General features: G+C 46.6%; 1 protein-coding gene across 1 annotated transcript in view; it reads right to left on the bottom strand.

The window, feature by feature from the left end:
* RTN4R (reticulon 4 receptor) overlaps nt 1–21,458 on the bottom strand; it is a 159,124-nt gene that overhangs the window by 105,396 nt on the left and 32,270 nt on the right. The window lies entirely within an intron of this gene.

Raw genomic sequence — 21,458 nt, 5'->3', positions numbered from 1 at the left:
TACTCTTTCCCACACTCCGTTGGACATTTGGAAATTAATCACATTCCAAATTGGTTCCTCCTCGTCCTCCTTCGCCCCCTCCCCCCCATCACCACCACTCCAGCCTGACTCCTTTCGGCCTTGCCAATTTGTGAGCAGAAAGCCCCAGCGGTTGTCATTCATGTTCCCCCACGTCAACCTTTAACTGACATAAATTGGCGCGAGACCGGAGGAAATGAAAGGTGATGCAGACGAGGCATGTTCCAACAAGTGTCCAAGGTGTCACATTTTCAGAGAGAGCCGAGCACAAAACCTCAGGAGCAGAGGCGGAGGCGGCGGCAGCTTGCACAACCTCCATGACTCATCGCACAATGTAGGGAACTTAACGGTCTCAGAAGTGAAGGCTCCTCAATGGAGCTCAGCATGTCCACAGGAATGGAGTGGCGCCTGCAGGCAGGGTGGGGTGGTGCGGACTTGAAAACTATCCCCTCCCCAAGTTTGAAGAGGATGAGATGAATAGGATCTGGGGCCATCTAGCGTGGGATTGTAGCTAGAGTGCCCAGGTGCCCTACCTGACAGAGGACAGGCCTCTATTTGAAGGTGCCCTGGATTTGAAGGATGCTAGTGGATGCTGGTGGATGCTGGTGGCTGTACCAGTGGATGCTGGTGGCTCTGATGTCAGTGGGGTGCGAAATCGGCTCCGGGTTTCACTCAGAACCAGCCAGAACTCTAAAGAAGCTGTCCAAGGCACTCCCTCTCTTTTAAATGGCTGTCGGAGGGCTGCCCTCTGTTTGAAAGCATGCTTTGTTCGAAGGGTTTGGTTTGAAATAAAGAACCCCTGAGAACGGAGAACAGGGGGCCTTGACATTGCTCTCCCCCAGGTAGCAGCACCTGGACAGCAAACCGAGCAGCCAGGTACACACCTGGTCCCTAGGGCAGAGTCCTCCCCACTTTGGTGAGATGGGTTGCAAATTAGCATTTGCACATTTTTCACAAATCTCTATCCCCTTTGGTCCTCCTTTGGGTGAAGGATTTTCTCCTCTGTCTTTTTTGGCAGTGTGGCTCCAATGCCAGTGGAGTGGTAGATCTGCCTTGGGTCTTGGTCAGAACTAGCCAGAACTCTAAAGGAGCTCTCCAAGGTGCTGCTTTAGAGTTCTGACTGGTTCCTAGGACCATAGGATTGCTCTCTAAGCAGAAATAAGACTTAAGCTACAGAAGTGCCTCTGGCCAGAGCCAAACCAAAGGTTTGATTTGTGTGACTTGCAGTTAAATTTTTCTTTTCAGGTGGCTGATTTTGCCCCCTGGGGAATGCCAAAAATGTGCATTTTCCCATCCTCAAAAGCATGAAAATGAGGATTTTGCAGTGAAATATGCATTTGTACATGTGCATGCTTTCAAATACAATTGTGGAAATTTCCCAAGAATTGTATCCTTCCTTGTGTTCAGAGTTGCGTACAAGACATGTTCACATAATTTACAAATAGGAATGAGATTCTTGTATATCCCTAATGAGCACTGGCTGCAGTTTCTCACACACACCCCGAATGTCCCTGGAGTGATGCTACCTCTTTCCAGGGGTATTCTGGGGGAAGAAATGATAGCCAGTGACCATCCATCCATGTTCTGCCACTAGCAGCAATTATTATTATTATTATTATTATTATTATTATTATTATTATTATTATTATTATTTATATAGCACCATCAATGTACATGGTGCTGTACAGATTACACAGTAAATAGCAAGACCCTGCCGCATAGGCTTACAATCTAATCAATACAATCTAATACAATCAATTCAGAAATACAGTTTATAAAAGTAAACCGGAAAAGAAAGAGAAAGAGAGAGAGAAAGAGAGAGAGAGAGAGTCTGCCACTGTTCACTGCGAAAAGTAAGCAAAGTGCTTCCAAACCTACTGAAAATTCCTCCCCTGAAAATCGGATGAAATGGCACTCCAAATTCACTCCATGCAAATGGGGTATGACCTGGGGAGGCAGAGTAATTTCAACTCTGCTCTGAGCATATGTCGAGTGCTTTTCGCTCACCACCAATTGCAGCCTCCTCTCAAACACTCGGAATTAAGAAGCTGCGTGCACCCGGGCATAGGGCAAGTGTCTTTCATTTACCCTCAAGATAACTGCAGCCTCCCCACCACACCCCTCTCGCCGTATAATTGGGCCAAAGTAGCCATGACATCAAGGGCACAAACCCATGCCTGTTTAGCCAGGAAAAAGTCCTACAACTCCCAGCATCCTCCAGCCCACATGGCATAGGGTTGTACCCTAAATGTGTCTTTGAACTTAATATGTAGGTTTGTTGCTGTTTTTATCCAAATAGCAGCAGTTGGTGTGTGTGTATGTGTGAAAATGATTGGAATCACATCAGGCATAGGGAGAATTTAGCCCTTTCCTCTCCATGCATTGGCCTCTTTGGATGCTGAAATTTGCACTGGGGATGTGTAGCCCCATGTGGTCACAGTGCCATAATCTTCAATACATCGACCTACAGTACCTTTCTCCTGTCTCTGTTCCATCTCCCCCTCATTCCTCTCCACCCCCTCCGCCCCAGTCTCACTGTACTGGGAGAAGCAGAGTGAACTAGCCAATGGTATAATTGCCTAATTTGCATTTAGCACAGAGGTTTGTAGGGAGGAAAGTTCAGCGGAAGGGAAATCAGGATTTCCATTTAAAATAATTCATTTTTGCCAGATTCTTTGCTTGACTCAGTGAGAACATATGGTTATGACAGCTTCTGACATTAGCATAAGTGAAGAATACCAGAAAACTACAGGTTTAGATACAATGTTGAGAAATGTCAACTCCTTTGCAATGTCTATTGTCAGTGCTTTGACTTTAGCTAACCTAGGCATGTACTGTGCAGAAAGGAAGAGTGGAAAACCCAGACTTTGGGAGGGTTTTCGCTCGGACAGAGCTGTGAAAAGTGTAAATGCCGTTGCTAAGGTTGTAGTGTAAACTAATCCCAGGTACCTACTGTCTAAATAAGTAGCATAGAAATACTGTGCTATCACCAAATATTGCTCTTATGAATGGTCACCACTTATGTGGTGTTTATTGAATTTTAAATGTTAATTGAATTTTCATGGACTCTGTGTTTCTAATTTCTTAGCCATGAAGTGGACTCCTGTCCACTAGTTTATACCGTAATTCTATTTCATGTATTATATTTCTATACTGGCCCTAACCGGAGCTCTCTGGGTGGGTCACACAAATTTTAAAAAAGCATTAACATACATTTTGCATAGTACAAAAAGGCATTTACATATAAAACATATAAACAGATAACAGAGAGAGAGAGAGAGAGATAACTAAAAACATTTTTTAAAACTATCAACCAAAGACAATCCAAGGTCTAATTAAAAACTCATTATATGCTGCCAAATGATTGAGAGATTAATAATAAATTTATAAATCGTTGAGGTGCCACAAGATTCTTTATTGTTGTTTTAATATCAAAATGACAGGTTTGAAAGCTCTGAGTATCTGGTTGCTCAGGTTTAGCAAAATGTATCTCAATTAACAAGGGAACTTTGCTTGGCAGGAGGTTAGAGCTGAGCTCCCGAACTGCTCAAGTTCAGCAAGATCGATCGTTTAAGGACGCTGCAAAGGAACAGCAGCAACGGGAAGGGCTACAACGGTGTGACAGAGCACAACTGCTGCCTGCAGAAAGTCCCAGGTGCAGCATCCAAATACAAAAGTGTCTTAGGTTGCACATTGGGGGAAGCAGCAGCATGGGACATTGAGTAGAGTGGCCACATGAAAAAGGAGGACAGGGCTCCTGCGTCTTTAACAGTTGCACTGAAAAGAAAATTTCAGCCGGTGTCATCTGTATGCCTGCAGCACCTGGTGAAATCCCCTCTTCATCACAACAGTTAAAGCTGCAGGAGCCCTGCCCTCTTGACCAGATCCAAAAGAGGGCAGGGAGCCCTGTCCTCCTTTTCATATGGTCATCCTAGCATTGAAACGTTGCTGCAGCTGAGGCACAGCTGAACCTAGGCAGGTTCCTATGTGGAGAAGGAGGCGGCCCTTGACCTTAGAGCTCCAATTTTAAATGAGCTTGCAGAGAGGCAACCTTGCAAAGTGTTTTGGTTTGGCCTGGCAAGATCAAATGTTGGACGCTTGCCTTCACCGCTAAGGATTTCGTTTCCAGTCAGTTCCATTGAAGGCAAAAATGGTCAGAAGCAGGGGAAAGACAAAAGAAGGACTTCAAATGGGAAAAGGGGGATCAAAGGATACTTAAGCACTTTGCGAGTGGAGAAGGAAGCAGAGAAGAAAGACGCAGACCCTTTCTACACCTAAGGGTTATCCCAGGAAAATGGAGGGATCAACCCTGCCTGCTCCCGGGATCCCCTGTGTGTCATTTGCATGCACAGGAATGATCCCGGGACGATCCCTGGAAAAAAGGCAGGCGTAGAAACGGCCACAGACCCCAGAGCTTGGGAATGAACTAGGGCCTCTTTATTTAAACATTAAGGTAGATTCAGCCCCTCCCTGGATCTGCAAGTGAAAGTGCAGGGATCTATATCCTTACCTCGGGCTACTTGCCTGGCCTTATGGGTGAGCCGCTCTCCTAAGCCAGGAGTCAGGTAAACCCGGTCCCTCTCTTATGGCACTTTTGTAAGTGTGGGGGGACCGCTCCACGTCACCCCCACTCGGAGCCGTAAAACTCTGAGTAGATGAGGCAGGAGGATCTCTGAAGGCAATCCAGAGCCGGACCTGGGAGCCATAAAACTAGGGAGGATCTGGACCTCCGCACATGCCAATCACCAGAAGGAGCCAGAGTGGTCACCGTCCCTATTCTAATATAGCAAATTCCCGCACATCCCCACAACAAGTCAACCTATTTATCCCCCTCCCCATTATAACTTCCAGTATGGAGTGGGCAAAACCCTATCCACCATTTAGTAGGAGGAAAAATTCCTACTCAGCGCCTCCCCTCCCACCTCCAAAGGGAGCGAATAGATAAAGGGCGGGAGGGAGGGAGGGGGTGGGAGGCCAAAAGCCAAAGAGCCCCATGTTTCGCGGGGCTGGCCTTCATGGGCTCGCCCGGCCCTTGCCTCACATGGTATATGTGTGGCAATCACACAAGGTGACTTATTCTACACCTCCCCACCCGCAACGACTGTTTTACCACCAAAGCCATCCCGGCTGGGCGAGTGCCAGATTTCCAGACTAAGGTGTAGATCTAGAACTTAGTTGTCCACTAACTTTTGCCCTTCCTGAATATTCTGATGCAGCTAAAGACAGTATAAAAATGTATATAAAAATGCATACTTTGAGAAAACAGTCACTTGGAAATGTGTTTTTAATAAATACATATTTAAAGGTGAATTTTAAAGCAGTTTCTTCCCCCTCCGTTTTTTAAAATAAATAAATAAATTGCAGATTCGTGTGGGAAAAGGAGCGAATGGACTTGGGAAAGAACACAGATGACAGTCGGGCAGAATGGGACACAGACTGATTTGTCCATCCCCAGCACGAAGTGGGAGAGTTGGCAGTTCTGATATTTGCCCGGGGGGGTTCAAAATGATAGACAGCACCTGGACGCCACCTCTCTGTTCGTCGGTTGTCACCCAGCAATCAGACACTGGCATCTCTCAGCCCTAAGTGCTAATTAATTAAGTTGATTGCTACTCTGGCTTGTGATGGCCTTATAATAGGTTTTATCCGCAGTTAAGAGGGAGTGGCAAGAGATTACAGAGGGCTTAATTGGCCTCCAACGGAACCACTAGATCTTGCAAAAAGCTCCCACGCTGCCATGCTCAGACCTCCTCTGGGAACATGGGCAGCAGCTCAAACCAGTGAAAGATGCTAGCGGTTGCATCCAAGCCAATGGTTTTGGGTACCAGAGTTGAAAAAGCCAAATCACCTTCCTCTTGCACCCATTCATATGCAACAGGACCCACTGGCAACAGGTACAATTTCTTCCGTGTGAGCCCAACTGAAACTAAGGCAGCAAAGGAGTAACACCGTGATAAAGGCACCAGCGTTTTCAGAGCAATCTTCTGAAATTGGAGAACTTCAGGATTCTGTCCAAATCCCAGAGATTGTCCCAGGTCACCCTTTGGATATCAGTGGTTTCTCCTCTCCATTCCACCATAGGTTCTGCCCTTTCCCCCTCTCATTTGCATATTCAGTAGCTTAGGATGTGCAACTCAGCAAAACCTGAGTTCATCAAAATTCTCCAAATCCCACCTCAAAGTTCATTCTGACTCATGTCCATGTTGGATTGTGAGTTTTGTGGCTTTTTTCTCAGGGGAATTATTATGCATTTTTCCAAACATATGCATAAACTGTGCACATTTTCAAAGTGTATGTATTTTTCTCCCATTGACTAAATTGTATTTGTGTGCACTTTTCAACTGTATGCATTTTTCATATGCATTTTCATATGAGTTTTCAAACTCATATCACAAGTTAAAGAATGTATGGACTTCAGATTGTAGATGGCATTTGGGTCCGCATTCATCTCTGGGAAGTGTAAATTACATAAATTCTGGTCAAAAGTGAACACAAACAAATTTCTCTCCCATCGCTACCTGGAGTTCTCCTATTAAATTCATGAGAATAGGTGGGAAGGGGAGGAAGCAACAGGACCAAAATCGGACTCCAAGAGTACTTATCAATGGAACCTTCTCAAACTGGGGAGAGGCAACGAGTGGGGTGCCGCAGGGCTCAGTCCTGGGCCCAGTGCTCTTCAACATTTTTATTAATGATTTGGACGAGGAGGTGCAGGGAACGCTGATCAAATTTGCAGATGACACCAAATTGGGTGGGATAGCTAATACCCTGGAAGACAGAAACAAACTTCAAAGTGATCTTGATAGGCTGGAGTGCTGGGTTGAAAACAACAGGATGAAATTTAATAGGGATAAATGCCAAGTTCTACATTTAGGGAATAGAAACCAAATGCACAGTTACAAGATGGGGGATACTTGGCTCAGCAATACTACAAACGAGAAAGATCTTGGAATTGTTGTAGATCGCAAGCTGAATATGAGCCAACAGTGCGATGTGGCTGCAAGAAAGGCAAATGCTATTTTGGGCTGCATTAATAGAAGTATAGCTTCCAAATCACGTCAGGTACTGGTTCCTCTCTATTCGGCCCTGGTTAGGCCTGATAGAGTATTGTGTCCAGTTCTGGGCTCCACAATTCAAGAAGGATGCAGACAAGCTGGAGTGTGTTCAGAGGAGGGCAACCAGGATGATCAGGGTTCTGGAAACAAAGCCCTATGAAGAGAAACTGAAAGAACTGGGCATATTTAGCCTGGAGAAGAGAAGATTGAGGGGAGACATGATAGCACTCTTCAAAGACTTAAAAGGTTGTCCCACAGAGGACGGCCAGGATCTCTTCTCGATCCTCCCAGAGTGCAGGACATGGAATAATCGGCTCAAGTTAAATGAAGCCAGATTCCAGCTGGACATCCGGAAAAACTTCCTGACTGTTAGAGCAGTACGACAATGGAATCAGTTACCTAGGGAGGTTGTGGGCTCTCCCACACTAGAGGCATTCAAGAGGCAGCTGGACAAGCATCTGTCAGGGATGCTTTAGGGTGGATTCCTGCATTGAGCAGGGGGTTGGACTCGATGGCCTTGTAGGCCCCTTCCAACTCTGCTATTCTATGATTCTATGATTCTAGAAGTGATGCCATAACATCCCAGGGTTGCAACTTGGTAACCCTACATAGGACTGAACACAATGCTGGAGCAAAGGAAAACATGCATTTCCGTGTATTCTGGAATGTTTGTATCCACCTTCCATTTATCTACATGGAGTTCAAGCAGGAGATTTTCCCCAGTGGATTGCGTCCCCATGTTAATTACTGGAGGAGGTGGGTGTCCCATTTGCATTTTCTGCTTCAGGGGCCAAAATGCCTTTGGTTAACCCTATAATAAGAATGATTTTATTTATTTATTTATTTATTACATTTATATACCGCCCCACAGCTGAAGCTCTCTGGGCGGTTTCAGTCTAAATTATTTCCAGTTCACACAAATTATCTGGCAATAATGTCATCAGTTTGATTTAGTTAAATTGAGTGAAATCCTTGAGCGAAGGAACAGTGGTAGAGCACCCTGTTCTGCATGCAGAATGCTCCATGTTCAATCCCCGCCGTCTCCAGGTAGGGCTGGAAAAAGTCCCTGCCTACCCTGGAGAGCCATTGCTGCCAGTCAGTGTCGACAATACTGGGCTTAGATGGATGGTCTGGCTCAGCAGAAGGTAGCTTCTTACGTTCCTAATTAGTGAGACTTTATTGATTTTTGAAAAGTAAATCATAGCACAGATAATAACTCCTTTATTTTTGTGTATTTTTTGTCATTGCACATCAATTTGTTTTCATTCTTCAATGTAAGATATCCTGAGAACTTTGTTATAGGGTGGCCTGCAAATTTAGAAAAGAAATAAAAATAAATAATCTATAGAAGAGAGTCCCTACCCCGCCAATATTTGAAGTAGAGGATATAGCTGATTTATTATTATTTAAAATTCAATATAATGATGCTTTAAAAGAATTACTTCCAACTAAGTATGCTGAAGATTGCAGTCTATATCTACATGAAAATTAAAATTAAAAAAATCCGTCATTGAGAAGGATGTGTAGGCTCATCACAGCCTGGCATTTTGAAGGACATTTCTAAGATGGAAACAGGAGCGATAAACTAAAAGGTTACTTTTTGCATAATCCCCAGGGCATTTTGATAAGTAAGGCAATTGCGCTGGCCCTGCAGTTTCTTTTTCTGTGACAGGTACATGGTTTTTCGTGGAGGGCAGGCAGGGAGGTCAGCCTTCAGAACCATCATACCTGTTGGTTACATTCAGGTCTGAGGATTTTGTTCCCTTCATGGTTGTGCAGTAGAGAACAGAGAAGGTTCATTTTCAGTGTGATGAAGTTAAAGGGTAACTGTGTTGCGAGTCTAGAACCATGCTTTTGAATGGGAAACGTGTGATGGACAGCAGAGGGGAGCATTAAAAATGACATCCACCCGCCCAACATCAGAAGTTTGAAACAGCCAGCACAAATCACCTTGGGTTGCTGAAGCAGCAAAATAGTCCCCTATTTGGTTTGGGGCTTGGAGGAATGGTTGGATTTCTTTTGCTGCCATGTCAATGCCTGACTTGCATTTAAGGGTGTGTGAATCAGCAAAACTGAGCTGGCTGAAGTTCTCTGAGTTCCATCTCAAAGCTTGATCAGACGAGTCCCTATCACATTGCCAGTTTTGATTTTTCTTTTCGCATGAAAATCCATGCGCATTTTGGGGTGTATTTGGACAAATGCACTCATCAGTTGTGTGCATCTTTGAAATGGATGATTTCTTCTTCTGTTGATTAGAATGTATTTGCATACATTTATCAAAAATATGCACTTTTTCCATGAGCATTTTTCCACATGGTGTAAACTGCATATTTTTTTCTTTTTTTTAGATCATCAGATCGCACTATGGAATCATAGAATAGCAGAGTTGGAAGGGGCCTACAAGGCCATCGAGTCCAACCCCCTGCTCAATGCAGGAATCCACCCTAAAGCATCCCTGACAGATGGTTGTCCAGCTGCCTCTTGAATGCCTCTAATGTGGGAGAGCCCACAACCTCCCTAGGTAAATGGTTCCATTGTCGTACTGCTCTAACAGTCAGGAAGTTTTTCCTGATGTCCAGCTGGAATCTGGCTTCCTTTAACTTGAGCCCGTTATTCCGTGTCCTGCACTCTGGGAGAATCGAGAAGAGATCCTGGCCCTCCTCTGTGGGACAACCTTTTAAGTCTTTGAAGAGTGCTATCATGTCTCCCCTCAGCCTTCTCTTCTCCAGGCTAAACAGGCCCAGTTCTTTCAGTCTGTCTCCGTAGGGCTTTGTTTCCAGACCCCTGATCATCCTGGTTGCCCTCCTCTGAACACACTCCAGCTTGTCTGCGTCCTTCTTGAAGTGTGGAACCCAGAACTGGACGCAATACTCTAGATGAGGACTAACCAGGGCCGAATAGAAAGGAACCAGTACCTGACGTGATTTGGAAGCTATACTTCTATTAATGCAGCCCAAAACAGCATTTGCCTTTCTTGCAGCCATATCACATTGTTGGCTCCTATTCAGCTTGTGATCTATAACAATTCCAAGATCCTTCTCATTTGTAGTATTGCTGAGTCAAGTATCCCCCATTTTGTAACTCTGCATTTGGTTTGACCGCAGATGGCATCTCTGCCCGTGTTTGGGCTGGAAGGCACAAACTCAGTAAATCGTGATGAACGACAAACTGAAACTAATCTCTGGTACATCCCTACTTGCAGCTCATTCCCCACTCACTTGCTCCGAGTGTAGCAGAGGGATGGTGACACTAAGGTTCTCTAAGATGCCCAAAGGCCCGGCTACCTACTCTAGCCAATGGATGCAGAGCCTGACCTCTGCCTCCCAGCAGGCTCAGACGATAATCTGCCGAAGCTCCATACGCAACTGGACAAAACCTGCCAAGCAGCTGAAAATAAACCCCAGAGGGAGCCACGCGGCTCAGGTAGAAAAGGCAGCCTGTCACTGCTGACCCATTTTCCCAGGGACGCGGGCTCATTTGTCAGCCGCAAGTGGTTTGTTGGCATCTGGAATGAATTTTTCTCCCACTTGCTGGGCTCTCTGCTCAATCCTGTCTCTGGGCCAAACTGTACGTGACAGTAAGTGCATCGTTGCATTTAACATTTCTTTCTTTCTTTCTTTCTTTCTTTCTTTCTTTCTTTCTTTCTTTCTTTCGTTACAATATGTAAATACCACTCCCCATTGAAGAATTCAGAGCAGTGTACAAGATAAAATAAAATAAAAACAGAATAAAACACTTTAAAATAGATATTAAAAGAAGCAAAATGTACAGTAAACGTGTGTGTCTGTGTGTGTGTTAATGATACTACAAACCCCCTACAGGGGAAGTTTAACCCTTGCCCCCCTGCTGCAACCCTGACAAAAATCCTCTGAAACTGCTACTTGCAGGTGGAGGAGATTCGTTGGCTCCCGTGTTATTTGCTGCAATGCAAACAGCAGCTTCAGAGGATTTTCTTCAGGCCTGAAGCAGGGAAGGAAAGAGTTAAGCTGCCCCTCTCCAGCATCAGCAATCTCAATAATTATCAACTCCTCTCCTCCTGCCCCCATGGGGCTGATATTTGCATTTAAAGAAACATACATATGAAGTGCAAAGATGCCCAGTGTCACATATATCGGGCCCTCATTCCTCATAAGAATGTAAGAAGAGCCCTGAGGCTGGATCAGACCAAGCGTCCATCTAGTCCAGAGTTCTATTCACACAGTGGCCAAACAGCTGCCTATGGGAAACCCACAGGAGGACATGAGTGCAACAGCAGCTAGCTAATTTTAGACCCTGGAAGTAATTTTAGACCTGGATTCCTGCATTGAGCAGGGGGTGGGACTCAATGGCCTTGTAGGCCCCTTCCAACTCTGCTATTCTATGATTCTATGATTCTATGATAATCATCTTACAGGAGCCCTTTCTTTAGATGGACATACCCTATTTCTTCAATTCTAAGACACACTTTTTTCCCATATAAACATCTCTAAAAATGGGGTGTGTCTTAGAATTGCGGGTGTGTCTTAGGGTTTTTTTCTGTTGGTGGTACTGAAATTAGTGTGCGTCTTACAATTGAAGTTGTCTTACAATCGAAGAAATACGGTATGTATTATTTTATCTACTTTCAGTTGTGGTAAGCAAACCCAGCTGGGTTTGGGGGCCCTCGTAAAAGGGTAGACAGGTTCAGGCACCTGCCGAGGGTCCACACCACAGCAGGGGCCCACTGAGAAAAGCCCCCTGGGGATGCTCATCCTCTTCCGCATTGCAACCTGTTTGTTCACCTGCTTCTTGCTCTGGCCAACACAAAGGTGGTGGTGAGAAGGAGGAGCAGCCCACCTCTTCTCCAGCTAGCAGAAGAACTCTCAGAACCGCTGTCTATTGTCTTTGCGAAACCATGGAAGACGGGTGAGGTGCCGGACGACTGGAGGAGGGCTAACGTTGTCCCTATCTTCAAAAAGGGCAAAAAGGAGGAACCTGGGAACTACAGACCAGTCAGTCTGACATCCATCCCTGGGAAAATACTGTAGCAGTTTATAAAGGAGTCAATCTGTAAACACCTTGAAAACAATGCAGTGATTACTAGAAGCCAACATGGATTTGTCAGGAACAAATCCTGTCAGACTAATCTGATCTCATTTTTTGATCAGGTAACCTCCCTTGTGGACTGTGGGAATGCTGCAGACATAATATATCTTGACTTCAGCAAAGCTTTTGACAAAGTGCCCCATGATATTCTGATTAACAAACTAGCTAAAAGTGGGCTAGATGGAACAACTATTAGGTGGATTCACAGTTGGCTACAGAATCGGACTCAAAGAGTACTTATCAATGGAACCTTCTCAAACTGGGGAGAGGCAACGAGTGGGGTGCCGCAGGGCTCAGTCCTGGGCCTAGTGCTCTTCAACATTTTTATTAATGATTTGGACGAGGAGGTGCAGGGAACGCTGATCAAATTTGCAGATGACACAAAATTGGGTGGGATAGCTAATACCCTGGAAGACCGAAACAAAATTCAAAGCGATCTTGATAGGCTGGAGTGCTGGGCTGAAAACAGAGAGAGAGAGAGAGAGAGAGACAGACAGACAGACAGACAGACAGACAGACAGACAGACAGATAGACAGACAGACAGACAGACAGACAGACAGACAGACAGACAGACTTGGCTCAGCAATACTACAAATGAGAAGGATCTTGGAATTGTTGTAGATCACAAGCTGAATATGAGACAACAGTGTGATATGGCTGCAAGAAAGGCAAATGCTATTCTGGGCTGCATTAATAGAAGTTTAGCTTCCAAATCACGTGAGGTACTGGTTCCCCTCTATTCTGTACTGGTTAGGCTTCATCTTGAAGTGGGCACCACACTTCAAGGCAGATACAGATAAGCTGGAGCGTCTTCAGAGGAGGGCAACCAGGATGATCAGGGGTCTGGAAACAAAACCCTATGAGGAGAGACTGAAAGAACTGGGCCTGTTTAGCCTGGAGAAGAGAAGATTGAGGGGAGACGTGATAGCACTCTTCAAATACTTAAAAGGTTGTCACACAGAGGAGGGCCAGGGTCTCTTCTCGATCCTCCCAGAGTGCAGGACAAGGAACCATGGGCTCAAGTTACAGGAAGCCAGATTCCAGTTGGACATCAGGAAAAACTTCCTTACTGTTAGAGCAGTATGACAATGGAACCAATGACTGAGGGAGGTTGTGGGCTCTCCCACACTAGAGGCAGCTGGACAACCATCTGTCAGTTATGCTTTAAGGAGGATCCCTGCAATGAGCAGGGGGTTGGACTCAATGGCCTTATAGTCCCCTTCCAACTCTACGCTTCTATGATAGTATGATTCTATGATTCCCTGGCTGTCCAGCAATCAAGTGGGAGCAATGAGGAGGGGGGTGGGGGAGTAAGAGCAGCTGGTGACAATGGTGGTGAGAAGACAGAGTCACTGCAGGAGTGGGTCCTTGGAGAGCCCCCCAAAACCTGGAGCTGGCATTCCCTTCCTGCTCATGCTATTGAAGTGGTCCCTGGACTGATTGCCCCCAGTCCTGCCATAATGGTGCCACAGGGCACTAGGCATCTGGGAAATACTAGGGAAATACTAGGCTAAGTCGACCATTAGGCGTCTGGAAAATACAAGGCTAAGGAGATAACTTTATTCAGATGCTCAGCAGGGGAAGTAACGGAGTCCAACGCATCAGTAGGAACCAGAAAGGGGGACTCAAGACTCAAGACTATTACTGCAGCAAGTAACATTTGTTCAGCTCAGCTAAGGATTTGGGTATTTCAGCTTCTTGCTGGTCTCCGACTAAGCTGATCACTTTGGTGCTGAAGCCGGCATCACTGCAAGGGGGGAAATAGCACACTGCCAAGGGCTGTTGCCAGGAGTGTGAAAGGAAGCAACGTTGCACAGAGCAGAGCATGGATGCCTGAGCTACAGCCAGGAGCAATGGGAAGGATTCCACCTCCATGCAAACAGGGACCCGGCTTCAATATTTTTGCATATCAGTGCCTCCATTCAGTTTTGAATTTCGGGCACAACGTTTGTGCCTCTCATTTTGACCATGCAAACCCAACATGAAGACTAAATGACGGCCTTGCCTGTTGGGAGTTAGCCTATTCTTTTTAAAAGTGGGGAATCCATCGAGTTTCCCAGATCGCCGCCCTCTGTACATCACAGAAACAAGAAGGCCTCTGGCCGCCTTCCGCCACCTGGTGCCCCTCTAGCCTGCAGCTCCCATATTCCCAGCCACCATGGCCAGTGGGACCATCGAGAAGGCACCAGGTTGGGGAAACATGGGTTATAGGGTGCTGAAGAAGCTCAGAACATCCCACCATATCCTAAACTGGCTAGATGATTTTGTTTCCCTAAACACACTTTATCTGGAAGCAAAATCACCAAAAGAAATGAATAAAATAAGCTGCTTCCTGCCACATCTCCAGCCTCTCGTTTGCCCCTCCTTGATTCTTTTGCACTTCATAGCCATCACTTCATAGCCATCACTTCATACAAAAATTCAGTCTCAAGGGATTTCCCCTGTTGTTCAAGGGAACATTCCACCAGTTGCACACTGCTTGTGGGATACCAACGCTGGGAAGGTTAACAGGAGATTCACACAGGGATTTATTATCTCCCCAGTTTTGACGAAGTTTTTCCCCCATTCAAAGAGGTTGAAATGCATCTCCCATCTTCGGCTGGTTCGCCAACTACGGCCTCTCCTGGACAGGGATAGCTTGACCACGGTGGTACAGGCATTGGTAACCTCAAGATTGGATTACTGCAACGCGCTCTATGTGGGGCTGCCCTTGAAGCTGCTCCGGAAGCTGGAGCTAGTGCAGAATGCTGCAGCTCGGCTGTTGTCTGGAGCTGCCCCTTTCCAGCGTGTAACTCCTCTGCTGAGGGAACTGCACTGGCTGCCTATTCGCTACCGGGCCAGGTTGAAGGTTCTTGTACTTGTGTACAAAGCCCTAAACAACTTGGGACCAGGATACCTGAGAGAGCGCCTTCTCCCTTACCAACCTGCCCGGTCACTGAGGTCATCCGAGGGCCTGCTCCTGGTGGTTCCACCTAGATCCATCCTCCAACTGGAATCCACCAGGGGAAGAGCCTTCAGCGTGGTGGCCCCCCTCCTGTGGAACTCCCTGCCTCTGGAGGTCAGGCAGGCGCCCACCTTGTACTCCTTTCGGCGCCTCCTGAAAACATCTTTATTCCAAGAAGCCTTTCTTTAACATGCAGCCTTGGATTTCTGATTTTTGCTTCTTTTTAAATTTTGTTTTAACTGTTTTATTCTGTTTTTATTTTCATTTTACCTTGTACACCGCTCTGAAATTTTTCAATGGGGAGCGGTATATAAATATTCTAAATAAATAATAAATAAATAAATAATTTATTGGCAGTAAGCGCTTTCAGCTAAAACAGGCTGGTGTTTGGGGTCTTCTAGGCCCCGCTCCTGGGGCCTGGCCATGGGATGTGGCCCCTCAGAACTCCTCCAAAATTGAGTTTCTCCCTTCGGCAGAAGGCAAGCCTGCATGCCTGGTCCAGCAGGATCCCAAAGAAGCGGAGAAGGGTGGCGAGGACTCGAGCATAACGGAGTGTATAAACGGCATGAAATTAAGAAGATCCCTGCTGGAGCGCACTGTCTAGTCAGCCATCCTCATCAAGGGCAGAGGCCCTCCCTGGCTATTTGACTCAGGCATTTGGTATTCCGTGGCATGCTGCTTCCAAATGTGGAAGTTTCCTTTATATCTATCAAGGTTAGAAGATGCTGATGGGGCCGGTCTCCAGAAAAGTGGTCCAATCCAGCCTTCCCCAAACGTGGAGGTGCAGGGAACGCTGATCAAATTTGCAGATGACACAAAATTGGGTGGGATAGCTAATACCCTGGAAGACAGAAACAAACTTCAAAGTGATCTTGATAGGCTGGAGTGCTAGGCTGAAAACAACAGGATGAAATTTAATAGGGATAAATGCCAAGTTCTACATTTAGGGAATAGAAACCAAATGCACAGTTACAAGATGGGGGACACTTGGCTCAGCAATACTACAAACGAGAAAGATCTTGGAATTGTTGTAGATCACAAGCTGAATATGAGCCAAAAGTGCAATATGGCTGCAAGAAAGGCAAATGCTATTTTGGGCTGCATTAATAGAAGTATAGCTTTCAAATCACGTGAGGTACTGGTTCCTCTCTATTCAGCCCTGGTTAGGCCTCATCTAGAGTATTGCGTCCAGTTCTGGGCTCCACAATGCAAGAAGGACGCAGACAAGCTGGAGCGTGTTCAGAAGAGGGCAACCAGGATGATCAGAGGTCTAGAAACAAAGCCCTATGAAGAGAGACTGAAAGAACTGGGCATGTTTAGCCTAGAGAAGAGAAGATTGAGGGGAGACATGATAGCACTCTTCAAATACTTAAAAGGTTGTCACACAGAGGAGGGCCAGGATCTCTTCTCGATCCTCCCAGAGTGCAGGACACGGAATAACGGGCTCAAGTTAAAGGAAGCCAGATTCCGGCTGGACATCAGGAAAAACTTCCTAACTGTTAGAGCAGTGCGACGGTGGAATCAGTGACCTAGGGAGGTTGTGGGCTCTCCCACACTAGAGGCCTTCAAGAGGCAGCTGGACAAGCATCTGTCAGGGATGCTTTAGGGTGGATTCCTGCATTGAGCAGGGGGTTGGACTCGATGGCCTTGTAGGCCCCTTCCAACTCTGCTATTCTATGATTCTATGATTTTATGTGCCTTCCAGGTGTTTTCGATTTAACTCCTATCCCCCGTAGGCAGCATGTCCCAATGGTCAGGAATGCTGGGAGGTCTTGTTTATTTCTTCATTTCTCAGCCACCCTTAAGGACAAAAGCAAAAGGCTGCACAGTGAAGAATGTACATTGTCTGGGTTTCCGGCATGCTCTGAGCCTGGGGGCCCCATCATGGCACCCAGGGGGGACCTGGGTTGGCACCCACCAAGCGCCCTACCCCTCCTGATACTTTTTTTAAAAAAGAAGAAACATTTAAAGATTTCTTTTAATTAAACAACAACTGGGACGCCAGTATGCTGCAAAGCGAAATGCAAGTCTCCTGCACCACACTGTCTACATCGGCTCCAGAGAAATCCTTCAAAAATAAAAAGGGTGGAGGGTTTAAGGCCAGCACTCTGTTCTGGCCAGCAACCCGGAAAAGAAATCTGTAAGGGCCTGTTCAGACAACATGCTAAGCCATGGCTAGGCCACTGACACCTTTGCCGCAAAGGGTTAGTGAGCGTGTTTAAACTATGGTTATGTAGCCACCATGGTTAGGAGTGGTTCACACGACACGCTAAACCATAATGTTTAGCTCAAATGCCTAACCACCGTGGCTTGGCGTGTTGTCCAAATGGGGTCTACGTGTATGGTGGGGTGGGGTGAGGGCTAACGTTTTTAACGTGGTGTGTGTTTTGGCATGGCGTGCCTTTTGCCTAGGGTATGTGTGTGTGCAGTGTGCATGTTTGAACGGGCAGATGAAATATACCTGACAGGGGACCGCACTCCCGGGGATCTGCTTTTCTCCCATTTCCCTGAGGAAGGCAGATTAGGCCTGAGGCAATTTTGTCACAGGAGGAGAAGACACAGCAGCAGCCGGATACCTGCTCAGCCTTTGCCAAGAGAGAAGGGGAGCTTTTTCAGCATGCAGAACAGGCTGGTTTGGGTCTAACCAGTGTTACAGAGCTAATGGAGATTTTACAAGGACGCAAAATCAGGCAGCCATGAATTATTCACCGGTGGCAGACTGCATCCTCCACAGAGCTTTCAATTAATGGGAGGGGAGGAGAGAGGAGGGGATGTCTCTTGGGCCAGGGCACGGCGGCTTTTCTGCTGGAGCACTGGAGCTGGAAGCTGGGACCTAGGTGGGGGTGCCCTGGGGTGGGGCTGTGGAGACACCCGTGAGCCCCCCCGGTTCGAAACTGGAAGGGGAGGGGGAAGAAGGGGGAACCCCGCCTGGTGCCCAAAATAGCTCCAGAGTCAAGCACCAGCAGTCTGGCCATCGGATTTAAAACCAAAACTCTGGATGCCTAATGCAGATATCCAAAGCCCTGCCATGCTTTAAACCACGGAAGGGCAACTGCTAGCCCCTGCTGCCCTCTAGTAGGAAGCCCTGCCAAACACCAGCCGAGGTGAGGTTGAGGTTTTGCTCCGTTTCAAAAAAAAAAGGGGGGGGGAAAGATAGAAAAAAAAATTAAATGGTTTTTAATGCTTTATGTGTGTATGTTTCTGCGTTTTAGAATTTTAAATTTTGTATACTCGTTTTTGTCTTAATTTTAGAATTTCTGTAAACCGCCCAGAGAGCCCTGGCTATGGGGGCAGTATATAAGTGTAATAAATAAATAAATAAATAAATAAAACCATTACAGAGTTCGGGGGGGGAAGGGTGCATTCCAGAATGCATGGCTGCTGTACACTCCCTCTCCAAAGCCCTTACTGCTAAGTAGTGCTGGCTTAATTATGAAGTGGCAACACCTGTGAAAATGCCCAGATTGTGTGGCAAAATGCACAACCGTTGGCACCTGAGGTGGTCAGGGCTGGGCCAATGCCCAGGAGGAGCCTTCAAGGGAGCCAACGCAGGAGCATCCTCCTTTGTACAGGACCCCAGGAAGAGGGCAAGTAGTGTGAGCAACGCCCAGGAAGCCCCCCCACTCCAACTCCGTAACTGCCTGACATGAAGGAGGAGAAAGGAGAGAGGAGAGAGGAGGGGCAGCTGCCTGAAACTCTTCCGGGGAACCAAAAGGAATGCTGATGTGTTAAAGCCCTTGGAGGGCCCTAGCATTTGCCTGACGGGTGACCTCTGCTGGGGTGACCGTATGGAAAAGAGGACTGGGCTCCTGTATCTTTAACAGTTGCATAGAAAAGGGAATTTCAGCAGGTGTCCTTGGTATGCATGCAGCACCTGGTGGAATTCCCTCTTCATCACAACAGTTAAAGCTGCAGGAGCCCTGCCCTCTTTGGTATCTGGTCACTCTCATACAGCTCCTGCAGCTTTAACTGTTGTGATGAAGAGGGGATTTCTCCAGGTGCTGCAGGTATACCAAGGACACCTGCTGAAATTCCCTTTTCAACATAACTGTGTGAAAGAGCCCTGCCCTCTTTGGTATCTGGTCACTCTAGTATAGCTCCTGCAGCTTTAACTGTTGTGTTGAAGAGGGAACTTCTCCAGGTGTTGCAGGCATACCAAGGATATCTGCTGAAATTCCCTTTTCAACACAACTGTTTGTTTGGAAGAGCCCTGCCCTCTTCTTCCCAGCATCCTTTCTGGTCTTTGGGCCCACCACCCAAGCGCCCACCACAACATTGGCAACGGGCTCCAACCTGGCTGCCTCTGTGCCAACTTGATTAAGACCCAGCCGCTCTGACACACACACACACACACACACACACACACAGAGAGAGAGAGAGAGAGAGAGAGAGAGAGAGAGAGAGAGAGAGAGAGAGACTGAACACACACTAGCCTGACAGCAGAGCGGTATAATCAGGGCAAGTGGTGCCCTCCCTTCCGCACATCAGCTGGGCCTTGTCACGGGTGATGGATGAAGCGAGCCTCTAATAGGCCCTCTCCATATTTGTTTCCTCATTTGCAAGCAGTTCCTTTCAGTGGTTTCCCACAATCCATCATTCTTTGTGTGGCCGGGCTCTGTAATTACAATTATTTATTCTCCCGCTATTGTCAGAGAGATTAGTGGCAGATGCAGGGAGAGCACAAGAGAAGAAGGAGCTGCTTCTGATCAGCTGAAGTGACCCACCCCTCCATCCCCCGCTCAAGGTAACATCAAGTTGACACCAAATTATTCAGGTTGTGGCCACACTTGGAATACAGTATTGTATTGTACTTGCCTTTTCAAATGCCTACATGAATTAATTTATCCAGAGAGTTGCAGTCAGGTTCCATCAATACGCTGATGACACCCAGCTGTGCTTCTCTGTTGCATCAGAGCCAGGTCTGAGTGGAAGTGATGACTTGGTATCCAGAAGCAACGGTGGACTGGATGAAGGTCAATTAAATGGGGCTTAACCTTCACTCTGGGGGTGAGTGGTTCACCTGACCAAGGAGCTGGTGGTTGTCATTTCTGGATGAGGTTGCGCTCCCCTTCAAAAAGCAAAGTCCAGAAAGATTTTCACTGGCTGCCCCAGAGGCTCCCATGGCGTGCTGCACCTTTCACCAGCTACGGCTGAGATTTCAGCTGTGACTCCTCCTGGACAGATATAGGCTGGCCATAGTTTTCCATGTATTGGCGATCTCTCAATTGGACCTCCCCACATGTTACATGTGGGGCTGCCTCTTGAAGACTTCCCAGGAACTTCCCTAGTTCAGAATGCAACTGCTAGGTTGCCAGGACCATCTATGTCGGGATGACTTTGAAGACTGTTTAGAAGTTGCAGCTTATACAAAGGCAGCAGCCAGATTGACTGTGGGGAATAGAAGGTCTGAACATACATCAATTCTGGCCTGCTTGAATGGCTGCCTGTATGTTTCCAAACCCAATTCAAGGTGCTCAATTCGACCTGCAAAGCTCAAGACCAAAATACCTGACACATTTCCTCTCCCAGTATGAATCTGCCCATACATTATGATTGTCATCTGAAGCCCACTTCCAGATAATACAATACAGCCATTTTATTTCATGGTAGCACCATCCTTGTTTAAACCCATTTTGCTTCTTGAGTTGAGTTTGAGATAAGACCTTTATTAATAATCACTGTAATTTAGCCAATTACCTTGCGAGGTCATCAGTTCTCCCACATTAGAGGCCTTCAAGAGGCAGCTGGACAGCCATCTGTCAGGGATACTTTAAGGTGGATTCCTGCATGGAGAAGGTAGTTGAACTCAATGGCCTCATAGGCCCCTTCCAACTCTACTATTCGATGATTCTATGATACCCAACATCTTGAGTCCAACACTTTATTGATGGGTGTGGTCACATTCATAGAGTTGGGAGAGTCATCAAAGTTCATCTAGTCCAACCCTCCCGCCAGTGCAGACAATTCACTGCTATAGCATTCCTAACAGTTGGCCATCCAGCCTCTGCCTGAAAAGCTCTAGTGATGGAGAGCCCTCCACCTCCAGGGACAGTCCATTCAATTGTCAAACAGCATGTACCATCAGGACACCCTACCTAACGTATAATCAAAACCCTTCTGCCGCCCCCAGACTGTGGAATGGCCTGCTGGAAGGAGATTCATCGGCTTAATACTCTCTCTGAGTTTAAGACAGCGAGGCCTACCCAGGTGCATTTTAAACCTGAGAATTTTAAGATGTGTGATTGTTATTTTAATACTGTATCAGTATTATATGCTCTTTCAACCAGTCTTATGTATTGTATTGTTGTATTTAATGTTGTTCCCCGCCTCGGTCCACAAGGAGAGGTGGGTAAGAAATACATTTATTATTATTATT

The sequence above is a fragment of the Elgaria multicarinata genome, chromosome 18, assembly GCF_023053635.1.
Source record: "Elgaria multicarinata webbii isolate HBS135686 ecotype San Diego chromosome 18, rElgMul1.1.pri, whole genome shotgun sequence".
Taxonomy (NCBI): Eukaryota; Metazoa; Chordata; class Lepidosauria; order Squamata; family Anguidae; genus Elgaria; species Elgaria multicarinata.
The sequence above is the reverse complement of the archived record's forward strand: the minus strand, read 5'-3'. Positions and strand labels throughout refer to the sequence as shown.